Here is a 27668-nt window from a genome sequence, read left to right on the forward strand (position 1 = left end):
CTTTAAGGAGTTTATATCATACTAAGGGTAAGGACTTTTTCTCTCAGGTTCTTCATGGGTTTCTGTGTGCAGTCTTGGGGAGAGAAGCTGAGATCTTCCTCCAGTCTGAACATTGAGTGGCATCAAGATTGCAAAGAAACAAGAAAGGTGATATGTATTTTTTTTAAAGGGAGAATTTGGAGTGTTCTAGAGGTGGGGAGAATGGAGAGGTAACATAGGAAGACATAGAAGGAAGAGCAGAGATGGGAAAGGGTGAAGATAGTAAGGCTGTTTTCAAGGTGACTCCTCCCCATGAGTGCCACATTTTAAGGAAATATACAACATTGTTGGTTACTGAGTTACCAGCTCAGTTGGGAGACCCCCACCCCGGTGGCACTGAAGGTATTGACAGGCAGACACCCAGATAGAACAACAGAGTGGGTCTATCCCGGGGGCCAACAGCCTGAGAGCTGAGAAGCTGACAGCTTTTCCAAGCTGAAGGCCCCGAGCAGATTCTCATTCACTTACTTATTTGCCCTTAGACAGGTGATTCTTATTAATACACAGGTGCTCTACATTTACTCTTAACTCAAGAACATAACCAAGTAGGCAGCTGTTACCTGCCTACCACTAATCAAACTAAAAGGTATCCTCCACAGAGGAGCCATGCAGGCAGGGTAAACTTAATGTTTCTCAACAGTTGGTAGGAGTGGATTTCTTGTGGAGATCTAAAGAGGGGCTGAAATTAATGATGTTCAGGGGTGGGGGCGGGGTAGAGCAAACAGAGGTAGCATCTGTAGATGAAGTTATTGAACTCTGAGAGGAGCCTAGGCTGCAACTGCAGAAGTACTTTGGGAAGAGAACAAAACTCACTGATGTCAGGCTACTGCACCCACTTCTCCAAGGGCAATGGATTCCCTATTGTTTCTTCTCAAAATGACCTCATCTTGGCTTTACCCAGCCTCCTTCACACTGCCATTCATTCTTTTATGTGGCAGCTGTGGAGATGCAGCTGGGGACATAGTGGAATGAAAAATCAGACAGGTCATGGGGCTTCCTGTCCAGTGGTAAGGACAGATATCAACCAAACCATCGCAGTATTAAGCTCATCATTCCAAACTGAGGTAAATGCTGTGAGTTGAAGGAATCTGGTTTTAAGAAAGTGGATAACAAAGGAATTCATGACCCACAGCGTGGTCAGAGAAGATTTTTATGAGAGAATGATGTTTCTGTTTACATCAGAAGGCAGGTGAGAGCAGGGGGCATGCTGTGGACTTTGGTCTTTATCACGAGATCAATGGGAAATCATTGAAGGGTTCTATGCAGAGGGTGAAAAGATTGTTCTGCAGCATGGAAAGCAGATGAGAGGGTTCAGAGTAGAGGCGGGGAGACTAATTAGGAGTCTCTATCGGTAGTCCAGCCAAGGCTAATAGTGGCTTGGATCCCAGCAGTAGCAGTGGTGATGGGAAGACATGATTAAGTTTGAGACTTGGTCCTAGGTCCAAGGTGTGCAATCTTGGGGAGAGAAGCTGAGATCTTCCTCCAGTCTGAGCATTGAGTAGCATCAAGACTGCAAAGGAAGGGAGTGAGTGAGAAAGAGTTTTCCTGGTTTTCTGGCTAGCACCACTGGATGGACAGTAGAGCAGTTCAGAGGCAAGGCAAGCATGAACCTCACGACAGATGATTTGCTTCTCCTGTTACACTATTTATAGTGAGAGAGTCACAATAGGTGAGTCAGCCGTAGTCGGATTAAGAGAGGGACACCTCATGAGGCACATTTCCTCCCTTCTCTGCTCATGCTATCTTAGAGATAAGATACCCATTGAGCTACATCTTCCAATGTCAGTCATTCATTAAAAATAAGAACTGGGAATATGTTTTCTGAGGAATTTTCTTGGAGCCTCAGAATTTCTAGCTGATCAAAGAGATTATTCTGCTCAACCATAAAACTGAGTCCAGGCTATGATGCAAGGCCAGGCCTGCACCCTCGGGAAAGGTGCAAATACTTGCTTACATAGTAAAGCCTTCCAGCCCCTTTAGTATATCATCGTCTACCTTCTGAAAAAGGCACAGCAGGAAAACAGAAGCCAACACCCAACTCTTTGTCTCTCTCTGTGAAGGGTGTTAAGGTCCTCTTCAGTCAAGCCACCAGAAAGAGGAGAATCGTGCTGGCTCTGCTCCCCAATGGTGCTGCTGTTGCTGACCCTCTCAGGTCTCTCCCCTCTTGGGAATGCAGACAAGGAGATTGGAGGCATGAGTTAAGGGAAAGGGCACCCTGGTGTGTAGTCTGGGCAGACCACCTCACTTCTTTAAGTACCAATTTCCCTAGCTACAAAATGAAGACCATGTCTTGTGCCTTATTGTTTTGCTATAAGGGGCACAAGGGTTGACATCATTTATCATGCCCTCCTTGAAATATCTTCCAGGAGCCATTACTCTGCTGATTTTTCTCCTATATGACAGGCTGCTGCTTCTAAATCTTCTTTGCTGATTTCCACCTTCCTTCTTAACCTTTAAAGTTTGATGTTTCCTGTGGCTAGTAAGTCCTTGGACTACTTTTCTTCTCCCTCCTCACTCACTTCCTGGTGATCTCACCTGGTCCTATGACTTTAAACATTATTTCTACCCCAGTCCATAGCTTCAGCTCCATTAATTATCTAGTTGCCTTCTCCCATATCTCTATTTATCTATTAAGTCTAATATGTTTAAACCTGAATCCTTAATTCCTTGCCACCCATCATTTCTCCACTGATTTTCCCACCTCCTTGTTAGGAGTTGTTCAGCCAGTTTTACTGAGGCCAGAAATCTAGGGGTGGTCCATGGTCTTCTCTTCCCTCATCGCCTAAGTGTGTCTATGAGCAATTACTATCAGCTCTACACTTATGGTACATCTTGAATTCATCACTTCCTCTGATCTCCAGGGTTCCATTCTATCCAATGGACTATTATCTTTCTTGGACTTCTGCAATGGACTCCTAAATGAACTCTCTCTTTCCATTGCTGTACACTCTCCATCCTTCCCCCAGAATTCAGAGTTCTCTTTCTAAACCATGAACCAGATGGTGTCACCACCTACTTGTCACTCTACAGTGCATTTCATCCCACTTAGATCAACTTCAAAGTCTGCTTATGACCTAGAAGGCCCCCCAGCCCACCTCACTGGCCCCACTCCTGCCCCTCTCCCCTCACTCATCAAGCTCAGCCACGCTGGCCTCCTTGCTGTTCCTTGAACATACAAAGTGCCTTCCTGCCTCAGGGCTTTCCCACATGGTGTCTCCTCATCCTGTAGGGCATGGTTGCCTCCATTGTCTCATTCAGGTCTCTTCTTCAGCATCACTTCCTCAAAGAAGTTTCCTTAACCCTTTTTTGAAACACCTGGTCCCCATCAACTTTTATCACTCTACTTTGTTTTATTGTTCTTCAGAGCATGTATCACTTTCTGAGATAATGATTCTTAATTACTTAAATCTTTGTTAGTCTCTCCGATAAAAATATAAGATCACATGGGCAGGGACTATGCCTCTCTCATTCACTGCTGTCTCCAGTTCTCCAGTGCCTAGAACAGTGTCTAGCACATAGTAGGTGTTCAATAAACATTTTTTGAATGGTTGTATGAATGAGTGAATGAGCAAATGAATGAATGAGTGCCTAGTTCTATTTTAAGGAGATTAAAGGAAGGAAACACCTACAGAACTCCAAGAGCATACAAAGGAAAACACTGGCTGTCTGAAAATGTTACGTAAGTTTTGGAGCAAGTTGAGAAAGATTAGGGGTGTTAACTGTAAAATCGTCAGTCTTCACAAATTTGGAAAGGAGAGCTTTATTCCTTATAAAGGGTTGTAGCCTACAAGATGGCCATTTTGACAGGCTGGGAAATATATATCCTCCAGCCAAAGCCCAGAAGCAGGCATTTCTAGGGAGGAAGGAAAGCGCTTGACAGGAATTTAAGCTGAATAGGTTGGCCAAACACACATATTCAACAGGTTATAAGAGGAGCTATGTTCATGAAGGGGTCCCGATGCATGTATATTGAACAAAAATGCATGTTACATATAACCCATGTTCACCTTGGAGTAGAGACTTAACATTTTAATGAATTACAATTAGGCCCCATATGTCAAAAGGTCTTTTCAGGACACAAAGACACTCAAATGTACAGCCTCTGTAAACTGGCCAGAGTCAGTCCATGGTTGATGGTCTTCTTAGCTGGAGAAAGTTACTAAAATCAGTCTCTTGTCTAGTCGAAGCTATAGTCATGGCTGCTGGAACAGGGGGTCAGTTAGTCAGCATCTGTGGGGTGGATGAGTTGTCATTGTTTTCATGTTGCTTACCTTGAGGCCAGTGTTTGTTTAGCTGCTGGAGAAAAAGAAAACTCCCCTTAGAAGTTAGAACACAGTTTATTCTTTAAGTGTAAGGTACATGACTTAACCTTTGCCTGGCATGGCCTTAGGTCTTGTTTGTAGTTTTGGTGTCTTATTGCCAAAAAGAGTCCATTCTTTCAGTTCCTTGGTCTCTGTTTTAACATTATTGCTGGTCATTTGTTGTATCTAAACTGCAAAAGGGAAGATATATAGCGAGGTATGTCTTACCTCCTGTCATGTCATGGCCAGGAACTCAGTTTTTAAGGTTTCCCTGGGGTCCCCTTGGCCCAGAGGGGATTTGTCCAGTCATTTGAGGGGGGCTTAGAATTTTATTTTTAGTTTACTAGGGGAGAGCAGACTCGGAAGAAAAAATAGCAACTGCGATTTCCAAAAATTAAAGTAAGGATTTACAGTGCTTCATTGAAAGAAAAGAGAGTAAAGCAAGAACAAAGAATAAGGATATTGTGCTTAAATACTTCCTGAGATTGCAGAAATCCTAAAGTAAAAACGTGTATAACACATCAGAAGAAAGGCCTCCTAAAAGAGTAAAGTGCATTATGGAAACGCAGAGGGAGAAAGACGAGATTGAAAAGAATAAAAATGTGCCTCTCTTATGTTTACAAAAAGCCATGCTGTCCTTCACTGAATGTTTCTGTAAGTGGTTTTGGTTTTCCTGGTGGTGATAAAGGAACTGCAGATACTATACTTACACTATAGAAATTCATTTTTCAATTTTTGAAAGGCCTGTGAGAAGTGAATGCAATAATAGCTGTGAGTAGAAAGAGTTGTCGTGAAAGGAATACAAAGTGTCACTGCTAGGATGTAAGAGTTGACTTTGGGAAACCTGCTCAGAATTCCAGGTAGCCCAGAGTCCAGAGCTGGGAGCAAACCCAGGACTCCAGATAAGTGAGGCCGCCAGTAATGACTTGCCAATGTCACAGCCAGTGGGAATTGTGACAAGGAAGAAAGAGAGATGTACCCCCTGGAGAACCCCTAGCCCTCCAGGATGCTCAGAGCTAATCTGACTTAAAGTAGGACTATTTTTTCCATGCCATCTCACTTACCCAAGAAGCCACCACTTTGTCGGTATTGATTGTGAACCATGGAAGTGAGCAGGTGAAGACAGGTGGAGGCAGGGCTGTGACCCAGAAAGCACCTACACAGAGATTTGCTGTTCCTGAACAACCAGCAGATGACACTATGCCCCCTAACCCCAATATTAAAAACAATAAAAGCTCCTTCCAGAAAAACAGTTTCTGCCCTTGACCTGCATCGTCCCCTCCTAGAAGACAAGAGAAAGCTGTACTTCCCGCCTTCTCCAAGTTTTGGCATTAAATTCTGAAATGCACAGCCATTAAGCAGCCTTCTGGAAATGAAGCTTGAGAGCTCAACAGCAGTGGTGAAGGTGCTTTGAAGAGGGGCTCTTTGAGGCCAACCCTGGGATTCTGCAATGCAGAAGTCAGCGATCCATTCCCCTTGTCCATCCTGTGCATCTATAGAGCGGTCTGGACACAGAGCTACATCAGAAACACCAGTTCTGATACCTCTCCCTGCTGGGAGAGAGAAGGAGCCACTCTTTGACCCCAACAAGTGACCCCTAGGACATGCCCTGCCAGGGGCTAGGTTGAGACAATTAGGGAAGGCCCAGCCTCTGCCATTTGTTGGAACTTTTCCTCCATTTGTGTTTTGGAAGCAGTGCCCTGGGCAGCCTCTCTGACCCATACCTAGGGTGATGCCTTGCCTTCTCTGTCCCTTCCTGTACCCCTAGAACACACACCTACTTCCCTACTGCAGTTCCTGTGGGCTCAGCCTCCAACTTCAGCAGAGGCTGGGACGCAGAGACTGAAGTTGCTTCCTGGAGGAACACAAGGTAACCTCGTGTCCTCATTTAAACTCTCTGGGCCAACGCTACTGGCAAAGTTCCACCATATGTCACTTTCCCAAGCCTGCCACCTTTTCTAGACAAGTTTCCAGGATGAGTAAATGAAACAGCAGTCACACCTCCACTTGAGTACCGAGACAACATTTACAACTTACGCTGTGCTTTCTTCCCTGAGAGCAGAAACTTCCTCAAGTCTGCTCTGCTTGGGAGAAGAACATTAATGGACCCAGGAAGATGCTTCATTTTTCTGTGTGCTAAGATTCTTCAGGAGATATTACCAGAAATCTCTCCAGTGCTGCAAAAACAGCCATGCTTAGCTAAAAGGGCAACTTTTAACCCTGCTGCATGGTTTAGATGGTTATTTTAGATGCTTAGGGCAGGTGAGAGGATCAGTTGGTTGGTATTTTTGCCTTTCTTTTAAATATCTTGTTACTCCAGAGGCCATATCAGTCTGAATAGGTTAGGTTTATGCTGCATTAACAAATGACTCTCCAAATTTCAATAGGTTAGACAATAAAAGTGGATTTCTTGCTTATGGCATGTGTCCACTAAAGACTGAAGAGCGCTCAGTTCATTGGAGTCACTCAGGGACTCAGGCTGATGGAGAAGCCACCACATTTAACCTTCTGGGTCGCAGTATCAAAAGGAAAGATGTGTCAAGAGGATCTTGGATCAACAATTAAATGCTCCAGTTTGAAAAGCAAACCATGTCACTTGTGTTCATAGTACATTGTTCAGAACTAATCATTTGGATGTGTTCAGTCACAGGGGAACCAGGGAGTATAGTCTTACCCTGCACCAGATGTGGAGAGAATCGCAAATGTTTGGCAAACAGCACCAATGACAACCACACGGCACCTGGGGTTAGGATGCCAATTCATGTGCGCCCAGCCCTTCAGGAAAACAAACAAGCAAACAACAAAAAACACAATACGCTTTGCTTCAGGCTCAGAAGCAGCCTCTCATTCCTTCTTGTTAAATTTGAACCCAGGAGAGCCCTGTGATGATTCCAATGGGAGGATCAAGAGAGGACGTGGTGGCCGGAAGGTCCTCTGCAACAGAGTTTGTTACCCTCTGCAGACATCTATTGAACAACATTTACCATGACTGACAGCTCCTAGAAGCATGACATTTCAATGTTTATCGATTCCCTAGTGTGCTAGACAGGATTCAGGACATGCTCAGAGCCAGGCACACAGCCAGATGGGCAGCTGCAGTGCATAAAGTGGGGTTGACAGATGCCCCTGAACCTGCCCACTAAGGACACGGCATCCTCCTCCTTCCTGCAGGACACATGTGAAACCTTAAAGTTCAGTTCTCCCCCGATTAAAGGCCAGGCTGCCTCAGCCCACAGGGATGAGTTCTGTATCCAGCTCTTCTCTTGTTTCTCTTCAAATTCACACTGAGGCTTCTTTTCTTGCTCACTTTTCAGTTGTGTGATGAATGTCAGTGGTAACAGGTACAAAGCCTCCCCAGTACGCTTTGACAGAATCCAGAAGACTGTGTCAATTCCGATAGCCATCCATGTTCCCAACTCTCTCAGATCCCCCAAGAACCTCCTGGGGACCAAAAGCACAATCCTACAAAAAACTCTGTATGGAATTTTCTCTTCTGTCTGAGCCAACGTCAGGGAGTGAGGGAAACAAAAGTACAGTGGAGTGTGGTGTGCTAAAGTCATGCTGGCTTTGTGAGGGAAAACCAGGAGCTCTGGAGAACCCAGGCTGCAGTGGGGAGGGCTATATATGATCTCACTTGAGTCAGGGATGTGAGTTCCCCAGAAGGGGAGCTGCCACTGGGCAAGAGTAACACAAGGACTCAAAGGGGGTACTGGGGGGCCTCATACAGGACGAAGCTGGCATCACAGATTGGACCCTTAGACACCATGCCAAAGCTAGCCTTGCCACCTTGCTGTGGGGCATCTGAGAAAAGCAGTAGCAGTGTGCCAGTCCCAAAATCACACAGCCAGTTACCAGGAATCCCAGCGCAGCACTCCTTGCACTGCATGCCAGATGGGAGTGGCAATGGCTACAGCCTCCAGACAGCCAAGACCCAGCTCAGCCATCTCTGGACCTGTCATCACAGAAGTGCCTGAGAGGGAAGGGACTGAGAGGTCATCGCTCAACTTCTTGAGGATTCTGAAGGCTGCAAGTGCCCCAGGGCTGGGGAGGAACAGAAGTTAAATGTAGGTTATTCCTTTCGTAAGATTCATCCTACCTTGATTTATCATTCAGGCTCTTCAGGGAGCTTCAATTAAAAGTCAGGTTTTACTACTTGCTTATGGTTGACAATGGATAGTAAGTCATCTTTTTTTTTTTTTTAAGAGAGAGGGGGTCTCACTCTGTTGCCCAGGCTAGAGTGCAGTAGCATGATCCTAGCTCACTGAAGCCTTGAACTACTGATTCCTGGGCTCAAACAATCCCCCTGCCTCAGCCTCCCAAAGTCCAGGGATTACAGGCATTGGCCACCATACCTGGTCATTAAGTCATCATTTTTTACCTTGATGATGTTTTGTCAAAGATTATATTTGTAAGGACTCTTTGAGTTGACACAAATTGCATTAGGAAGGAAAAAAAGTGAATTATTAGCCAAATAACTAATCAAGGATGTAGCTTGATCCAGGTATCCACTCAACTGTTGGCATCAGGAACCTCTCTCCCTCTCTCCTCTGCTTTTCTTTGTTTTTCCTTCATTCTCATGAAGCCGACTCTTCTCGTGAAGTGGCAACATAGCTGGTGACAGGGCCAGATACTCATGTTTACAAGCCAGCACCACCCACAGAAAGATGGCAGCTCAGAAAATGTCCCAGGATTGGCCCTCGTTGGCCAAGCATTTTTCCATCCCAAGCCAACAACTGTGCCCAGAAAAATCCAGTGCGGTTGACCAGCTGCCCATATCTAGAACTGGGTGGGGGGGGCCCATCCTTCCTCAAATGGCAAGGATTTTCCTGGTCCTGGTTGCTAAAGAAAGGATGCCGCTCCTTGAGGTAGAATGGATGGGTAAGCGAGCAGAAACGACAGCCGCTCACTGCAAACCCCTGCTGATCCTCTCTGTGTCTCGTTTTTAAAATGCGGTGCTACATCTTGCTTCCTCCCTAAGCAGCCCTTAGTTACTGCTACTAAATGACTGTTTAGTTTAATTCAGTACATTTATTATTGGGTCTGAAGAGGTTGAGCCCAAACAAAACACTGCTGTCCCCTCCCAAGTTCCTCTTCTGTGCTCTTTGCTGCTCAAAAAACAAACCAAAAAAAAAAGTGAGCTTCCCAAATTTTTATTCCCTAGGAGCGGGATTGTAGTGATTTTAGGAGGACACGGAGACCCCATAAACTGTAGGACAGACTCAACTGAGGTTTTTAAAGCCTTCCAGTTGTTGGTAAAATACGTTTGCTTTGTCCAAATTGGCTTCATTCAAATTAGAAGTCTCTGCTTACCTAATTGTTTACAGAAACCCTCACAAATGAGATTAACATTAAAAAACAAAGAAGATAACAAGATAATTAAGTCTGATGGCTCCAGAGCAGGTTGGTGACAGCCCTGAGAAAGTGCCAAGGCTAATTGACTGAGGATTTTTCCCATACAGTTAATTGCAAATGGTCATTGAAAGCCCTTGAAATTAACTCAGGTTCCCTCAGCTGAAGTGTGGAGAAGGGATTTAGAAGTGTGAAGGAGACCAGGGCTTTAAACAGGAACCCACCAGGGACATCAGCTCTTCCTGTCCCAGACAAGATGAGATCTGGCAGACTAACGTTGTCAAATCTCATCACTTCTCTGGGCCTCGGTCTTCTGCTCTGTAAAATGGCCGTGGTGGGTAGGGGTGGTTATGTCAGAGCAGGATGACCCGACCTCCTGTGATCTCCAGCTTTACCACGTGCAAGTCCTCTGCTGGGATTAGCAGGGACCAAAAAAAGACTTCATTCTTCAAGTGACTTTTCAAATTTGTAATGAGTCACTTAAAAAAAAAAAAGATAGAGTGAAAGGTACAGAGCCACTGGTCACAGGATAGGTCTGAGGGAAGATGCATTAACTGATCGGGAAGAACAGGAGAACCAAGGAACCAAGGAAGACTTGGGAAGGTTCCCAGATGGGATGTCTTGAAGAGGAAGGTTCAGACGCATGGGGGAGTGGGGACCAGCCCGAGCTGAGGCACATGTGCGTGGTGTGTGTCAGAGCCTCCTATGCTGCTAAGGCCAGAGCATCCGTGCATTGAGAGACATCCTACTCTTGCTGCCGAGGAACAGTCACTCCCATGGGGCCAAGAATCCTGCAGGAATTGAGACCCCCGGCTCAGGAGGCAGACATGTGCTTCAGGGCACAAAGCAGCAGGTCTTCCTGCTGTCCCTTCCGTGGAGAATTTTCTGATCTCCACCCTAGTGCTTGGCTGTTAACTCAGCTCTCCTCTGCCTCGGGACAGCTGATTGCCCTTCACCCTCACAGTGTTGGCATCATCGCCGTGATAGACATGCATTCTGCCTCATGAGAGATGTGTATGTCTCCCCTCTCTCTGCATGTTTTATTTTACGTTGACACCTGTTAACCTAAAAAAATGTATGTGTATAAATTTGGAAAAGAGAGGGGAGACTATTTCTTGTAAGGGGTTACATCCTACAAGGTGGCCATCCTGCAGGCTGGGAAGTACAGCCTCCAGCCAAGACCAGAGACAACCACTTCAAAGGAGGAGGGGTTAGGGGAGGAGCCTTTTGCCGACCAGGTTGGCTGAACATGCATATTCAACAGTTTATAGGAGGATCTATGAATATTTATAAAGGTAGTCCCCACACTGGCATATTGAACAAGCATGCATGTAACATACCACCCATGTTCACCTTGGGGTGGAGACTTAATATTTCAATATATGACAATTAGGCATAGTATGTCATATGGTCTTTTCAGGACGTGAAGGCACTCGCTGCACAGCCTCTGTAAACCAGCCATAACCAGTCCATAGTCAGTGGTCTGCTTATCTGGAGAAAGTTACTGAAATCAGTCTCTTGTCCAGTCGAAGCTGTAGCCATTGCTGCTGGAACAGGGACTCAGTCAGCATCTGTGGGCTGGATGAGTTGTCATTGTTTTCATGTTGCTTACCTCGAGGCCAGTGCTTGTTAGCTGCTAGAGAAAAAGAAAACCCCCCTTAGAAGTTAGAACATAGTTAATTATTTAGGTGTAGCCTGCATGATTTAACCCTTGCATGGCAAAGCCTTAGGTACTGTTTATAATTGGATATATTATTGTCAGTCTGAGGCTCTCTATTTTAACATTAATGCTGATGAGCTGTTGTGTCTAAACCACAAAAGGATGGGGTATAAGGAGGTGTGTTTGGCCTCCCATTCCGTCCCGGCTGGGAATTCATTTCTTAAGTTTTCTGTGGTGTCCCCTTGGCCAAGAGGGGATCTGTCCGGTTGGTTAGGATCTTTTTTGGTTTATACTCTCTCCAGCGATGAACAGCTTCCTACCCACATATTTGGTGAAAGTCCTCATAAAGGTGAACCTGATTAGCTGTGAGGAGAGACACACATCACTGATCAGATCTTTCGATCATGTGTCCAGTACAAGTCAAATTAGACACGTGGCACAGAATAAGGACACCAGTCAGTACCTTTCTGCAGTCATTTGCCTCAACAAGCAGCCGTAGGCAAGGACTTCTCAGGGGGGCTTATGGTGTCAGGTTGATTGGCATCTGTAATGTGAAAAGAATATAGAGACAAAAGTAAATATTTTATGGGCCCCACGGTCTCTCTCACAACCACTCAACTCTGCCGTTGTGGCACAAAAGTAGCCATGGACAACACATATGTGAATGCATGTGGCTGTGTTCCAATCGAGCCTTGTTTATGGATACTGAAATTTGAATTTCACGTAATTTGAATGTGTCACAAAATACTCTTTTTTCCCTCCAAACATTTAAAGATGTGAAAACCATTCTCAGTTTGTGGGCCCCATATAAACAGGCAGCAGGCCAGATTGGCCCACGGGATGTCGTTTGCCAGCTCTTCGTTTAAGTCAGTGGTTTTCAAAGCACGGTCCCTGGATAGGCAGCCTCCACATCTCCTGGAAGCTTGCCAGACTTGAGATTTCTCAGTCCCAACCTCTCGTCTATTGAATTAGAAACTAGGGGTAGCCCTCCAGGTGATTCTGATCCACTTTCAAAGTTAGAGTGGTCTGGAATTTGAAAGTGTACCAAAATTGTCTGGAGGGCTGCCCACCCCAGGTGAGGATCTGACTCTAGGAAGTGGGGATGCAAAACCAAATTGCTGGATTGTCAGCATAGCTGACTTTTCCCCAAACCACAGCTTCTCTTCATATTAACTGGCTTCATAAATTATCACCTATCTACAGGTTTAAAATAATTAGCAAGACTGTGGCCCATTCTCCCCAACCCCAGGAAAAGGATAAATGTGACCCGTGTGTTTGTTGACCATCTGGGCTTTCTTATTTATTCCCAAATATTTCTTTCTTTGTTTATTGGAACCTTCTGGCTTTTATACTCTGACAGTTTACGACTCATCACCTAATTTAAGAGTGTTGGGTAGAGATAAATGGCTTTCTATCCCTTTCTTCCATTCTCTCCAACATTTGCAACACGCTGATTTCCCAGTCTTTTCTCTCCTCTTCCCTCTTCTTCTTGCCCTTAGCTTGTTAAAATAAGCCCAATAATAATAACTAACCCTTAGTAATTTTTTTTTTTTTTGAGACAGAGTCTCTCTCTGTCACCAGCCGCTAGGCTGGAGTGCAGTGGCGCGATCCTGGCTCACTATAACCTCCGCCTCCTGGGTTCAAGCAATTCTCCTGCCTCAGCCTCCAGAGTAGCTGGGACTACAGGCGAGCACCACCATGCCCAGCTAATTTTTGTATTTTTTAGTAGAGATGGGGTTTCATCATGTTGGCCAGGATGGTCTCGATCTCTTGACCTTGTAATCCGCCTGCCTTGGCCTCCCAAAGTGCTGGGATTACAGGCGTGAGCCACGCCCCCCGGCCAGTAATGTTTATTTCATGCCAGGTACTGTTTTTAGCCTTGTAGTGACATAACTAGTCCTTACAAGAAAACTATGAGGAAGGCAGGATTATTACCGCTAAGAAACTGAGGCACAGCGAGCTTCAACAATTGCCTAATGTCAAACAGCTGATAACTGGAAGAGCCTGGCAGTCTGATTTTGGCTCCTTGCTCCTACCATTATGGGTTATTACCTCTCAGCCCTGCCATAGATTCACTGAGCCTGGGAAAAAAGTATCACTAGAAGATGCAAAGAAGCCTTCTCAGATTTCTATTCAAAATATGACAGGTAAAACTTTTCAAGGAAAACATCTTCATGACCTCGGGGTAGACAAAGATTTTTTAAATAGGACACAAAAAGGGCTAAATGTAAAGACAAGGAAAGTTGATAAATTAGTCAAGACTAAAGAACTACTTTTCCAACGACACCGGTTAGAGAATAAAAAGACAAGCCACATTGTTTAATGGTCAAAATATTTGAACAGTCTGGTCACAGGTGAGGTTATCCAAATGGCCATTAAATATTTTTTTTAAAAAGCTTCAACTTTATTAGTCTTCAGGAAGATGCTAATTAAATCAGTGATCTAATGCACTATACCACTGCCAAATAAAAATTCCAAACTTTTGGATTTTAATAAGTGTTTATGAGAACGTGGAGCAGCCAGAGCTCCCATAGGCTGGTGGCAGGAATGTAAACTGATACAATCACTTTGGAAAACTATTTGTCAGCATTCACCAGAGCTTAATGTATGCATGCCTGATGACCCAGCAATTCCATTCCTAGGCATCTGTCTCAAAGAAATGTGTGCGTGTGTTCACCAAAAGAAATGTACTGGGTATCTCATAGCAGCATCCCAAATGGAAAGTACCCAAATACACATCTACAGAAGAATGGATAACTAGTAGTTTATATACAGAATGGAATACTATACAGCAATGATATATGACTGCAACACCACTACAGGTAATATGGATGAATTAGTCTTACAGAGAATGTTGAGCAAAATAAGGCAGACACTACACGCACGTGCATGCACACACACACACACACACAGATTACACTATTAGAAATTGGAATAGTGGTGGCCTTCGTGGCATGGAAACAGAGAGGTTAGTGACTAGAAAAGGAAGCATGAGGGGCTGCTAGAGTTCTAGTCATTGTTTTTTATTTGAGTACTGGTTACAAAGATACGTTCAGTTTATGAAAGTTCATTGCATGGTATTCTCCTGTGTACTTTTCTGAAGTATGTTGTACTTCAATGAAACATTTATGAAATGCATCTATTAAATAAACAGGTGCCCACAGTTTGTACTTCTTATTCTAACTGTCCTGAGGTCACAACATGCTTGGAATTCCTAACCTCATGTGTAGGTAAATACTGGAAGCCTTTTATGGATTTCTCATTAAGTGAGCAGTTAAGCTCAGAAAAATCCCCAGGTTCTTTGCTTGGAGTAATGAAGATCCCCATACTGAAGCAACTTCCAAGCATGTTCCAAGCTGAGTTAAATCTTTCAAATGTCTTCTCTTATTCTGGCTCCATAGAGAGAGAAGTCTGTAGTCTGATTCATCTCCTGCATCCTGACTGGCAGCAAGCTTCCCTTCTTTTTATTTATTTATTTGTTTTTTATTTATTTTTTTGAGACGGAGTTTTGCTCTTGTTGCCCAGGCTGGAGTGCAGTGGCACGACCTTGGCTCACTGCAACCTCCACCTCCTGGGTTCAGGTGATTCTTCTGCCTCAGCCTTTCCAAGTAGCTGAGATTACAGGTGCCTGCCACCATGCTCAGCTAATTTTTGTATTTTTAGTAGAGATGGGGTTTCGCCATGTTGTCCAGGCTGGTCTCAAACAGCTGACCTCATGATCCACCTGCCTCAGCCTCCCAAAGTGCTGGGATTACAAGTGTCAGCCAACGTACCCGGCAAAGCTTCCCTTCTTAAAGAAGAAACTCTCTTTCTGACTAGGCTAACAAGGAAAGTATTTCCTAAGCCTTGGAGCTGCACCATGACATCCAGACACGTGAACTAAGATCATTTTTTAATCCCTGACATCCATGAAGATCAGAGGCTGGAAACAAGTTGACTGAATGACTTGTCTTGTTTGGCTATGTGGTATTCTGGCTTAAATTTGAATTAGCTGCCAATCTTTTAAAATCAGATTTCACCTAAACTCTAGATTTCTGGTTTCTCTGGAAAAATCAAGTGTCATTTATCTCCCCAAGGCCCACCCCCAGCTCTTTCCCCTTGGCTACATTAGGTCCTCAGCCTCTGTAGACATATGGTTGCAACTCCCTATGTAGAAGGTCTCAAAACACAATGACAAAAAAGGTCCTTGTTCTGATGGACTTTATAAGATACAATACTGGGTATTTCATTAATTGGATCAATCAATATTGATGGATCAGTCACTATATTAGGTGTTAAGCAAGGAATTTAAGCATTTGCACCTGGTTTCAGCATTTCTAAAATAACAGAATTATAGAGATTTTCTAAAATCTCCTTGGCTTTATATTTTGATTCCTCTGTGATTGCAATTAACTGGAGAAGTATTATGTAATGATTTTCAGGATTAGGCCAGGCTTATGAGCCTCCATTTAGTAGCCTTAGGAAAAGAAAGACCATCTAAGAAAGCATTCAACCATCAGTTTTATTTAAAGAAATCAAGAACCGTTTCATTTTAGAAAACTCAACAATTTCCCCATCTTTTACACCAGAACCTGGAAGTTCCCAACTAGGCTCACTCCAGATCTACTGAATCAGTTGGCATTTTAACAAGATCCTTAGGTGATTTATATGTCATTCATTTTTAAGACGTGGTTTTGGAAGATACCCTGGAAATATCCATGCACGACAATCCACCTTCACCTCTGCCTATCCCAACCAACAGTCAGGAGGCTGAGGACTGACAGCAGGCTTGTTCCCAATCCTCCTTTAACAGCAACCAATCACATGGATGGCATTCATTCACACTCATGTTCCCAGGGACAAACCCACAGCATGCTAGCCCAGCTCCTGGTGGCTCCACCTTTTCCTTTTCTCTCCTACTCAAGGAAGCACCTTGGAATTCTAGTCAGTAAAGGTGACTGTTCCAAATTTTCTTTTTTGAAATGGAGTTCACTCTTGTTGCCCAGGCTGGAGTGCAGTGGTATGATCTTGGTTCACTGCAACCTCCAGCCCCTGGGTTCAAGCGATTCTTCTGCCTCAGCCTCCCAAGTAGCTGGAACTACAGGCGTGCGCCACCACACCTGGCTAATTTTTTGTACTTTTAGTAGAAACGAGGTTTCACCATGCTGGTCAGGCTGGTCTTGAACTCCCAACCTCAGGTGATCTGCCTGCCTTGGCCTCCCAAAGTGCTGGAATTACAGGCACGAGCCACCGTGAAATTTTCAAAAGTAAATAATGTACAGCTTCTCCTTGTGTCACTGCTATTGAGCAACAAAGCACTAGCACCCTCTTCGCAACTACTCAGCACACGGTGGAGGGAGACACACAGCTGAGAACTGCAACCAGGAGCTTGGGAGGAAGAGCATGACCCTGTGAGGAGGGAAAGCAGGACTGTGTTGTGCCCTTCCAGGCAGATGCTAATGAGTCTCTCCAGCCCTTAACCTCCCTGCCAGAGAAGCAAGCTGGTAATGTGATGAGCTGTCACTGTTCATTATAGGGACAGCCAAGGAGCCCAGAAGTGTTTGCAGGCATGAACAAGCTGTGGGGCAGCGTTGGAGGAGCTGGTGCTGGGGCAGGGGGCTGAGGAAGGAGGGCAAGGGACCAGGAGCAGCCCATCCCCATTTCAGCCCCTGCCCAGTGTGTCTGCTGGGCAGCCTGTCCCTACACAGGCTGTAAGGGGTTTGCCTCCTGCACACTGATGTAGGGGCTGGACTGGGAAGATCATGAACCAGGCAGGGTCTGCCTACGAGCCACCTAGAAGAATGAACCTGGGAGTCTCTCCAAGTGCCCCAGCAGCTCCAAGACAGGTACTATGGGAGAAAAGAGAAAATAGATGGGACTGTTGGCCAGGAGGAAGGACCAGGAGGAAGGACCAAGGGTGCTCGTGGGGATTCTACTCCTTTCCAGGTAAATCAGAACCAAACCCCTCCCAACCCATGTCTCATGTGAGTCCTGGATCTGACAGCAGGATGGAACAAGATTTGATCTGCTCAGATCCCTGTAATCAGGAATAGGGTAAGTATCTCTTTATCACAAACTGAGGCCCCAAATGGTCAAATGATTCACCCAAGGTCACTGGACTAAAACTGTGTGGAAAGAGAATAATCACAACTCTATGTGCATTTCTGCCCTCTGATGTTGGATGTTTCCACATCCCAGAGTCTGATGACAGTGGCAGCTTTGGGGCAAGAGGCAGGAGGGTGAGCGATGTGCACATCTGGCTAAGTTTCCTGTATTACTCTCTTGGGATGTGTTCCCACTCCCTAGGTCCAGGCTGAGCCTCCTTCCCCATGAAGCTTGCCCTGACCCCGCTCACCTCCATGTCACTCCTGTCTGTCCTACAAGTAGCCTCTAAGAAGTCAGCCCATCGACCTGTCCCATCACAATTCTGTTCCCTACGTCATGTATGTGAGTATCCCCTCATTAGCTTGTAAGGTTCTCAGGGGTAAAGGCTCTGCAGAATATGCTTTTCTCTCACTGATCCTAGTAGAGTCCAGCGTATGATACAGATTCTCAGTGTTGCCCACTGACTGAGCAAATCAGTAAGATGCTGCCCTAAGATTTTAAACAAAAACAACTCCAGTAAGGGGAAAGTGGAGGGAACCTGAAAGGACTCATTTCTAGAAGCTTATCTTCCCCCCACCAAAAAAAGTGAAAGGGGTATTTCTGATCTGTGAGCAGCTTGAAGAGAGGTCACTGTTCCGATATTTCTGAATCCACTCCTCTTGTCCCCCAATTCTAGCACAATTCCTGGCACATGTAAGGTGCTCAGTGAATGTGGGTCAATTGCATGTAATGAGAAAAGGAAAAGACCAATGAAGAAGAATCAAGAGAAAGCAGGACTGCGAGGTAAAAGGAGGAAATGTGCCTGTCATTGCCTATTTGGCCTCAGGGCCATTCCTGCCATTTCATGCTCTGCTCCATCCCAACTGTGGCTGCTATGGGTGATGGCCAGAAGTGGCCAATACCTACGGGGTCCAAAGATGGCTCTAGACCCAGCAGCAGCAGGCAGCTGCAGCCTCCAAAAAGCCTCTTGTTGCTGTCAACAACGCAGCAGTGATTTCTTTGAATAGCAGCTGCAGCCTCCAGCAGGTTCAGCCACCACCGTGCTGCTGGGCTCTAGAACCTCCTTGCTTGGTTCCTCCAGCTCTGGGAAAATCACAGCTTCCTGACATTTCCATTCTCTGTGGTAGCTCATCTTCCTCTCCTCTCCTCTTTGTGGCTCTCTCAGCCCTCCCAGTGCTTTTGTAACATGTTCTATCTAGTGGTCCCCCTATGTTTGAAATATTTAGTATGGTTTCTGTTTTTTTCTGGCTGGACTTTGACTGATAAAGGAAAAAAGACGGCAAAGAGAACACAAAAGAGGGTAAAGGTGATAGAAGAAAAACATCGTGTGACCAGAAGCAAATGTCAGTTCTGATAGAAAATGTAAACAAATTCAGAAGCCATCAGTACTCAGTCCCCAGGAGTCTCTTCTGCCCCAGAGCACTGTGACACAAACAAGACCATCCTTCCTTGAGTAAAGCCTCGGGTTTTAGCCTTTCCACCTCCCCCTTTCCAGCTTTTCCTGGTAACCCCACAGTCTCACACACAGCCAGGCAAACAGTTCTTTCTGGTATCACCTCAAATTCTTGCACCTGTTCTTCCTGTTTGAAGTGAGGACTCAGCTATCACCTTGAGCTTCTTCAACTCTGAAATCAGATCTTGAATTATTGATTCTGTGTGTCATGAGAGATGCCAGGAACTCTTCACAGCTTCTCTGCCATTGTTGTGGTTTCTATCACTTGCTTTTCCTATAAAACAAAACAAAAAACACAAACATAAACAAAACTAATAAAGAAGCAGTCATCTTTAATGTGCAGATACCTGCTTCTGCTGTAAGTATCTTTCATTGTCAACCAAAACCTGGAGCCAGGGAGATCACAAGGTCAGTGGGAGGAGATGGAGCTAGCAGGGGGCTGGGAAAAGCCCCTTGGGACTGAGTAAGGCAGCTGTTGCATAGATGAGCATTTCTCCCTTCTTCCAAGCCATGAGATGGGAAGATCATTCTCATCTGCCTGCATCCTACGAAAGCATCCCCTCTCAGCCTGTCTCATTTTCTCACTATGTTTTCTTGACTTTTTCCCACTTGCATTCTTTCTTCTTTCCCCTCTGCCCTACTTGCAATGATTTCCTCTTTGTAAAGCAAGAATTGAGGTCATCAGTAGACAATGTGAGAATGGGAATGAAGTCGGGGGCTTGGGGAGTGTGGAGAATGAGCTCCTCACCAGGTGATGAAGGGAAGCCTTGAAGAGTATCAGTGAAAGCCTCACTGAGACGCAATAGTATGGATCTGTGGGTGACCTACCAGGACTGACTCATGGCTCTCTCTAGAAAGACCCTGCAGCCAAGGAGTGGAGAAATATGACAGTGCAATTTATTCGGAGCAGGAGCTCAGCAGAGCAAATGGTCAAGGAGATGAAGAATTCAATGAGAGTTTTGCAAGCAGTGTTGAAATGGCTGATCATGAAGGTGGCCTCTATAAGGGAACAAATTTTTTGTCCACAAAACTGACAACAGATATAGCCTCTGATACAGTCCCAGGCTAAGAGCTGATTCTCTCCCATAATTTGTTTGGAAAGTTACTAAGAAGTTTGGGAAGTTAACATGTTTGGTTGTGTGCAGTAAAAATGAATAAGGGCTGAAATCTAAAACCTCACCTCTCTTGGCCCTATATTTCAGCTAGTTTTTAACTTTAATATGGAACATTGTGCTGACTCCTAAGTATTTGAGTGAGCTGTTTATGGAGGGGAGATTGCCCCCAACTCTCTCCTCACATCCGTATTCCCAATTCCAAATTAAGGGAGCTTGCAGGTTTGCCACGGTAGGTTTCTTGGGCTCTCACTGGGTTTTCACAAGCGGGGCTCCTTGCATTGCTCATGTCCCTTAGCTTCATTTAACTCCACTTGGGGAGGGTCATAAGAGATGAAGCCAAGTCCCTGGAGGTAGCTCAGCTAGAGAAGGAAGCTCACATCTGGATTCTGATGGGATCCAGACCCTGAACTAGGGTAAGACAGAACTCGCTGAGAGAAGCCAGCTAGGCAGGCAGATACTAGCAAATGCTGAGGCAGCTGTTTAAACGCAAGAAGTGAGTTTCAGGAGGACCCGAGGAGCCTGACAGACTCCAGGAGCACCCTAGGGGCCGGTTCAAAGACAGACATGAACACAGACAATAGCTAGAGTAGAATATGTACTGCAGGGTTTCAAGAGCCTGGACAAGCAAGACTCCAAGTCTATGAACTCAGGGAGGTGGCTGGTGCAGCAATGGGCAGGACCCCAAGGCAGAATCAAAGCTGTGGGTCTTTTCCCTTGTGCCAGAGGAAGCGAGAGAGGAGAACGCTGTCTGTGGCTAAGGCAGCATGGCTGGGGTCTCTTGGAGTCTGTAACTCAGGAATCAAGGGAAGTGTCTGCAAGAGTGAGACTAGGCAGGCTGAGAAGACGACTAGAGGTGCTGGCTGCGGAAAACAGCATATCTCGTTTAAATGTCAGGACAAGTTGTCTGGGCTGGTGGGAGTGGTAGTGAGAGGTGTGGAAAAAGACAGTGTGAGGGAAACTTATTTTGTTTGAGATGGAACAAAGTACAACTTTCAGTATGTAAAATACTGAAGCATTCTGGTGATTAAAGAGCCGTCATCAGGATGAAGTCAAAATGCAGAAAAGAGCCTGAAATCTGATCAACCCCCGATTTCCTTAGGTAGCTTTGGAAAGGACTCACGTGAACAGTGAATGTAGGGAAGCAAGCTAAAGGCAGCTGATTTTCTCAAAGCACCGTGGCTGACAGAGCAAAAGAAAAAAGGGTTTGGCTGGATTAGGGCAAAGATAAATGAGTATAAATGATGTGTTAGGTAGTTTATCAGTTTGAGTGGGAGAATTAATCTACGATATGTGTGTGTCTGGATGTGTGTGGATATATAATTCAGAAATGGCAAGGAGGGAGCATTAAGGTTGAGAAATGGTGCAATTAAAGGAGTCAAGAATCACCTCTGTGAAGGCTCCTGCATCTTCATTAATGCAGCCACATTACCTTCCACAAACATCGCACAAGGTCCCGTTTACAGCCTCCAACAACTCACAGAGGGCCAGCTGCCAGCAGTTTCTCTGAGGCTCCTTGGGGAAATCAGTGATTTTTCCTACTTGACAAGCCGCTGATTTAACCAAGTGCTACCCAGAGTGTTGACATAATGTAACCCTGGAGGTGCTGATAGGAAAAAAAAATGAGAAAGCAATTTGCCAGCTACCTACTGGTAGCCAACATTTCTGTTTTCATAGGTCTGGGATAGGGTCTGAGAGTCTGCTTCTTGGGTTTGTTTTCTTTTTTTTGTTTTAAGAGGCAAGGTCTTGATCTTCTGCCCATGCTGAAGTGCTGTGGTGCAATCATAGCTCACTGTAACCTTGAACTCCTGGGCTCAAGCGATCCTCTGCCTTGGCCTCCTGAGTAGCTGGGATTAAGATGCACACCAACAAAACCGGCTAATTTTTCTTTTTTTTTTTTTTTTTTTTTTTGTAAAGAAGAGGTCTCACTATGTTACCCAGGCTGGTCTCAAACTCCTCACCTCAAGGCAACCTCAGTCTCCTGAGTAGCTGGGATTCCACACCTGCACCTCTGTACCTGGAAGATTCTGCATTTCTAAGAAGCTCTCAGGTGGTGCTGACACTTCTGGTCCCTTGACCAGTTTTGAGTACCAAGGATCTAGAGGCCTGGGAATAGAAACCTTTGAGCTTGTTAGGAATGTAGATGTCAGGCCCAGCCCAGACCACCTGAAACAGGCTCTGCATTCCAGCCAGATCCCCAGCAATTTACAGACTCATTCATGTCTGAGAAGCACTCTTTAAAGGTTTGCCTTGGTTTCCTTGGAAAGATCTGTGATCCTCCTGAAATTGCATGTGTGCATTTATGAATGTTTAGGGTACATATGGCGTTCTGGTACTTGAATACTGGCACAAATTTTTCCTTCCTTCCAGGTTCTTAACTGAAAGAAAGACAGTCAAGGAAAAATAGTCAAATGGGAAATTAAATACAGAAAAGAAAAGAATAGCTTTGAACCAGGACCGCTGAGCCAGCATCTGATACTTCTCAAAGCAGTTTCTCTAACAACATGGGCTGGTGCGTAGTCTCAAAGCTGAGACAGCTGGGCAGGACTTCCTTGTCTAGTAAAATGAGTCTACAGGGCAAGCTGAAGGCTCTTGTCCCATGAGCAAGGATGACCAATCTCCTCAATCCTCCCAGGTGAGCTGGAGACTCTGGAACAAACATTCAGTGCCTGGCCAGCCAGCCCAGAAAGCCAGGTGGGGCCTTAGGTGTGCTTGACTCCTGGGGACCGCCAGGAAAGGGGGAACCCACAGTGCTGAGCACCAGAAATAAAAGGAAATGATCTTGGTTCCTGTCGTACTCACTAAACACACTCAGAGAATGCAGGACAGTTATATGAGAAATTCCTCTTGCCTTTGTGAAAAGCTGGTGAGTGAAATCGGCAGAGACAAAGTCCCCTCGCTTGGCCCTGCTCAAGATGGGTAAAGGAAGCAGGGGTCTCCATTCCCCCTGAGCTGAAGCAGAAACATTGGGAGAGAAATATTGCAAAAAATAAAAAATAGAGGAATCTTTTTCCTATTGCAAAAATGAGGAAAGAGTCTCTGTTCCCAAAGGGACCCATCCATGCACAAGAAAAATAAGCTGCTCTAGGCTGGGTGCAGTGGCTCACACCTGTAATCCCAGCACTTTGGGAGGCTGAGGTGGGTGGATCACCTGAAGTCAGGAGTTTGAGACCAGCCTGACCAACAAGGTGAAACCTTGTCTCTACTAAAAATACAAAAATTAGCCAGGCGTAGTGGCGCATGCCTGTAATCTCAGCTACTCGGGAGGCTGAGACGGGAGAATTGCTTAAACCCAGGAGGCAGAGGTTGCAGTGAGCTGAGATCACACCATTGCACTGCACTCCAGCCTGGGTGATGGAACACGACTGTCTCAAAAAAAGAAGAAAGAAAGCAAATAAAAGCTTAAGCTGCTCTTAATTGGAGCCTTCCCTGGCCACCACTTGAAGTCTGGGATGAAGAGGTTACCAGGAACTTTTAAGGTGCCTTCAGCCAGCTCAGGCTGTTGCTAGAGCTGCAGACTACTGAGCAGAGATGACCAGTCACTCAATGTGTGATCAGTTGTGGAGCAGCAGCTACTACCACAGCTTCCTCCCCACAGCTCAAAGATGCTTCCAGGATGAGGGAAAGTAATTAATCTCACCAATAGGCCCTCTTCCCTGCAATTCACTGGCACCCACCCTCTCTACAGCCTCCCTTCACCTCCCATCCTCCTCCAACACATTTTCCTCAAAGCGAATGAAGCTTACGTTTCAGAGCACCTGCTTTGCACAGACCCTTAGAATGCTGGGAGTCTCTGAGAATTGCAGAGCATCCTAGGATCAGTGGAAACATGAGGTTGCAATCAGGAAGTGCTCTTAATTCAGGGTTTTTTTTTTTCCTGGTAAATTATCTGAAGAGATTATAAAAGATAGTGACTGAATTCCTAAGGTTCCAGTAATTTATTTTGACATTTTCTCACTCTAAATATCTACTTTTCTAGCCAATTATTTTTCTTAAAGCAGGACTCTCAAATCTTAAAAGCTTCAGCCCCCTACCCACCCCTGAACCTACATCCGACCATGCTGCAATCAAAAAAAATGAAAAGTGCCCTCTGTGAAAGAACAGCTGAGAAGGTCAGCTCGAGTCCCCACCCCACCATTCCTGCTTTGAAAAGAACGAGCTTTTACAGAAGCATCTTCACTTCTCAGCTGTGATAAGAAGGATGGAAATCAATGGCATCCTTAAAAAGCTTCCAGAAGATGAGATCAAATTCTCATCTTCCAGAACATCAGATCAGATTCTCCTAGAAGCAATGTAGGTTCCCTGAAGCCCTTTAAAAAACGTCTAATTAAAAAAAACAAAGCTTGAACACACAACTAACTCGCACTCCCAGTCACCTGGTCTGCTTGCTCCTGTCCCAGCACTTTCTAAAGGCCCATCTTCCTGCCTAGTCTTCAAATGGCTCCTTTATCTCCAGGAGGTGGAACCAAGAGGCAGGGACGCACTGAGGCAGTAAAGCTGTGACCCCCACGATGAGTGTCCAGGTGGGGCCAAGGGGAGAAATTGCCTTAAGTTGCCATTTGACGGAAGCCCAGATCCACCAATCCTGGGACTCTCTGCAACTCTCAGAGACTCCTAGCATTCTAGGGGGTCTGTGCAAGGCAGGTGCTTTGAAACTTAAGCTTCATTAGCGTTGAGGAAAATTGCCTGAAGTTGCCATTTGAGGGAAACCCAATGATAGTTGGGCATTTGGAACTGGTAGCCATCAAGGTCAGGATTTTCACCTGGGAGTGAATCATGCAGTGAACTTAGGCAGGAGAGCTGCATTTAAGCCCCAGCTGAGTGCAGCTTTTATCATCTATTCTCTGCATACTAACTGTAGCTAAGTCACGGCATCGGCCTGAAGACTAAATGAGATTATGCACATGGACACTCTTTATAAACCCCAGTGGTTTTAAATTTATGTAGGTGGAACCATTTTTCACAATTTTGGGCTTCCTCGATGACAAAGCAAACCTGGTAAAGAGATTCTGCTATTTGGGGTATTTTTTTTTCTCAGACGTAACTTCACCATTCAGTCAATTATTCCACATAATTGTCACAGGAGAAGAATGACAATATGATCTAGCCTTGCTTTTGAGATCACAAATGTCAGGTCTCTGGAGGAAGGGGGGCAACGTGGGCTCCAGTGATTGATTTCATGCAGCCCATGTAGAGGGAAGCAAGGCTCCTCTCTTTCTCTTCCTCGCCCCCAACACCGGACTAAGGAAGGAAAGAGAGAAGGTGGGTTCTGGACAGCACCTAGAGAGGCCACACGGGAAGGTATGGAGACAATGTGAGGAGCCTCCCAGCTTCACCTTGTGTCACAGAGAAGCTTTCACTACTGCCAGGGCTCGGGAACAATATGGAAGCCACGTGAGGCCCTGCAGACCACCCAGTGTTCATATATATAATATATATATTTTTGGTTGCCATCTAACTTACTCATATGCACAGTCCTCCCTTGAACACTACAAGACTTTTCTAAAACCCCGACTCAGAAGCTGGGGCCATGGACATCCCAGTGAGGTGAGTGAGGGCATGGAAAGGCATGGGCCCGCACCTGTGCCTCAGTCAGACTTCACAGAACCAGCTTGAGATGTGCCTTGGGGAGAATGCAGTGGCGAGACAGGTACCACCACCCCACTGCAGCAAATAAAGGAATCAGAGGACACCCCAACACCTCAAACAATGAGACGTGGAGAAATACAAAACCAAGGGGTAGCAATAGCATGAATTGCCCTAGTAACAAAAGTGAGCACATTTAGAGATTGATCCTAGCTCTCTGCGTGTCTCTGAAGAATAGAGGAAAACGTTTTCATCTTTGTTGGTTTTTCTTTTTTCAGGCACAGCGTATGGCATACACTGTCATTGTTCCTGATCCCACCCAGTCTCGACACCCTCGCCACCTGCAACTCTGTTCCAAACAGGTATATTTTGGAGACAGAGGTGACAGAACTTGCCAAAGGATTGCACAGAGAAGTGAGAAGAAAGCAGGAGTCAAGAATGACATCAGGCATTTTGGACTCAACAACTAGCAAGTGGTGGTGTCCTCTACTGAGATGTAGTGAGGAGGAACAGGGATTGGTGTCTGCAATTATGTTATTTATTGAGTTAGTTGGAATTTTCTGGTTCTCCTGCTAAAGTGCATGCTTCACAAAAATGGGGACTTTTTGTCTTCTTGATACAGTTCACTGCTGCCTAAAATAAGGCTTGGAAGAATGATGGCACTCAATAAATATTCATTGGATGAATAAACTGCAGGAAATAAAGGTAAGTGCAATAGGTGCAGGCGAAGGATGAGTTTAGGGTGGAGGAATTATAGAATTTTTTTTTTTTTTGAGATGGAGTTTTGCTCTTGTTGCCCAGACTGGAGTACAATGGCGAGGTCTCATCTCACTGCAACCTTCACCTCCTGAGTTCAAGCGATTCTCCTGCCTCAGCCTCCTCGGCACTGGGATTATAGGCACCTGCCACCATGCCTGGCTAATTTTTGTATTTTTAATAGAGACGGGGTTTCACCGTGTTGGCCATGCTGGTCTCAAACTCCTGACCTCAGGTGATCCGCTCCCTTCAGCTTCCCAAAGTGCTCAGATTACAGGCAAGAGCCACCGTGCCAGCTGAGGAATTACAGTTTAATTTGGGAAATGTTCAATTCAAAAAGCCAAGAAAAGATCAAATTGTAGAAATCATATAAGTTGTCGGATGTTGGAGCTTAGGGAAAAGGTCAAAGCCGAAGAGAAAAATGTCAGGGGCATCCATGTCAGATTGGTACCTAAAGTCAAGAGGCAATGGAATCACCTAGGAAAAGGTCTCTCTGGTGATCAGAGAGAAAAGCACAGAGGGCCACCGATATTTAAAGATCTGGAAAAGAATGAAGAGCCAGCAAAGGGAACTAGGAAGGAGTCCAGGGCTATTCAGGAAAGCAAATGAAGAGACATCATTGTCTTAGAAACCACAAGAGCAGAGGGTTTCAAGGAGGAATCGAAGAGCTGGGTTCAATCCTACTAAGACACATAAGATGGGTGTTGTTCCTGTGTCTCTTGCTGAGTTACCAATTCACTGAGGGCTGAGCTTTTGCTGTTGCGTCATGCTGTGCCCAAGATAATATCACCATGCCCTGCTGTGACAAGAAACACCAGGGAGGCAGATGTGGGATGGTGCAAAGGGTCCCCAGAGAGACATGGATCTTTATCCCTGCTGATAGCACTGGCTACTTTGGCTGAGAATCTACTCCATGCTTGGCACAGTGATAGGCACATGACATGGTATGTCTCACAGTGAGAGGGAAGACCCACTTGCCTCCTTCCCCTTCTCAATCTCCACCTCCCTCCTCCCCTCCCATCCAGATGGGAAGAAGGGTGAAAAAGAAATAAAATACCAAACAGCTTGAATCCATGGTCAGGTGACTTGCTAACGCCACTGACCCGGCAATAAAGAGGCCCAAAGACTGAGAAGATGACTCTCTTTTTGGTTCCCAGCATCTCTGCTATCTATAAGCCTTGAAAGAGTTGCAGAGAATGTTATCACTACCGGCTGGAGCCTGGCACTGGTTCATGTCCCGCACATTTGCACGACCCAGGCTCCCTCCTGGAAATACGTCTGCCAACATATAATCTACTGCCTTTGTTTTGTCTTTGTAAGCCCCCTCC

General features: G+C 45.4%; 1 long non-coding RNA gene across 1 annotated transcript; it reads left to right on the plus strand.

Annotated features, from left to right (window-relative positions):
* Window positions 1-84: 84 nt before the first annotated feature.
* On the plus strand, window positions 85-27288 carry LOC105717711 (uncharacterized). The gene is made up of 3 exons (XR_001107577.2): window positions 85-147; window positions 22369-22633; window positions 25863-27288. It is a non-coding gene; the product is annotated as an uncharacterized LOC105717711 (long non-coding RNA).
* The last annotated feature ends 380 nt before the right edge of the window (window positions 27289-27668 follow it).

The sequence above is a fragment of the Aotus nancymaae genome, unplaced genomic scaffold (assembly GCF_030222135.1).
Source record: "Aotus nancymaae isolate 86718 unplaced genomic scaffold, 86718_ANA_hifiasm-v0.15.2.pri h1tg000018l, whole genome shotgun sequence".
Taxonomy (NCBI): domain Eukaryota; kingdom Metazoa; phylum Chordata; class Mammalia; order Primates; family Aotidae; genus Aotus; species Aotus nancymaae.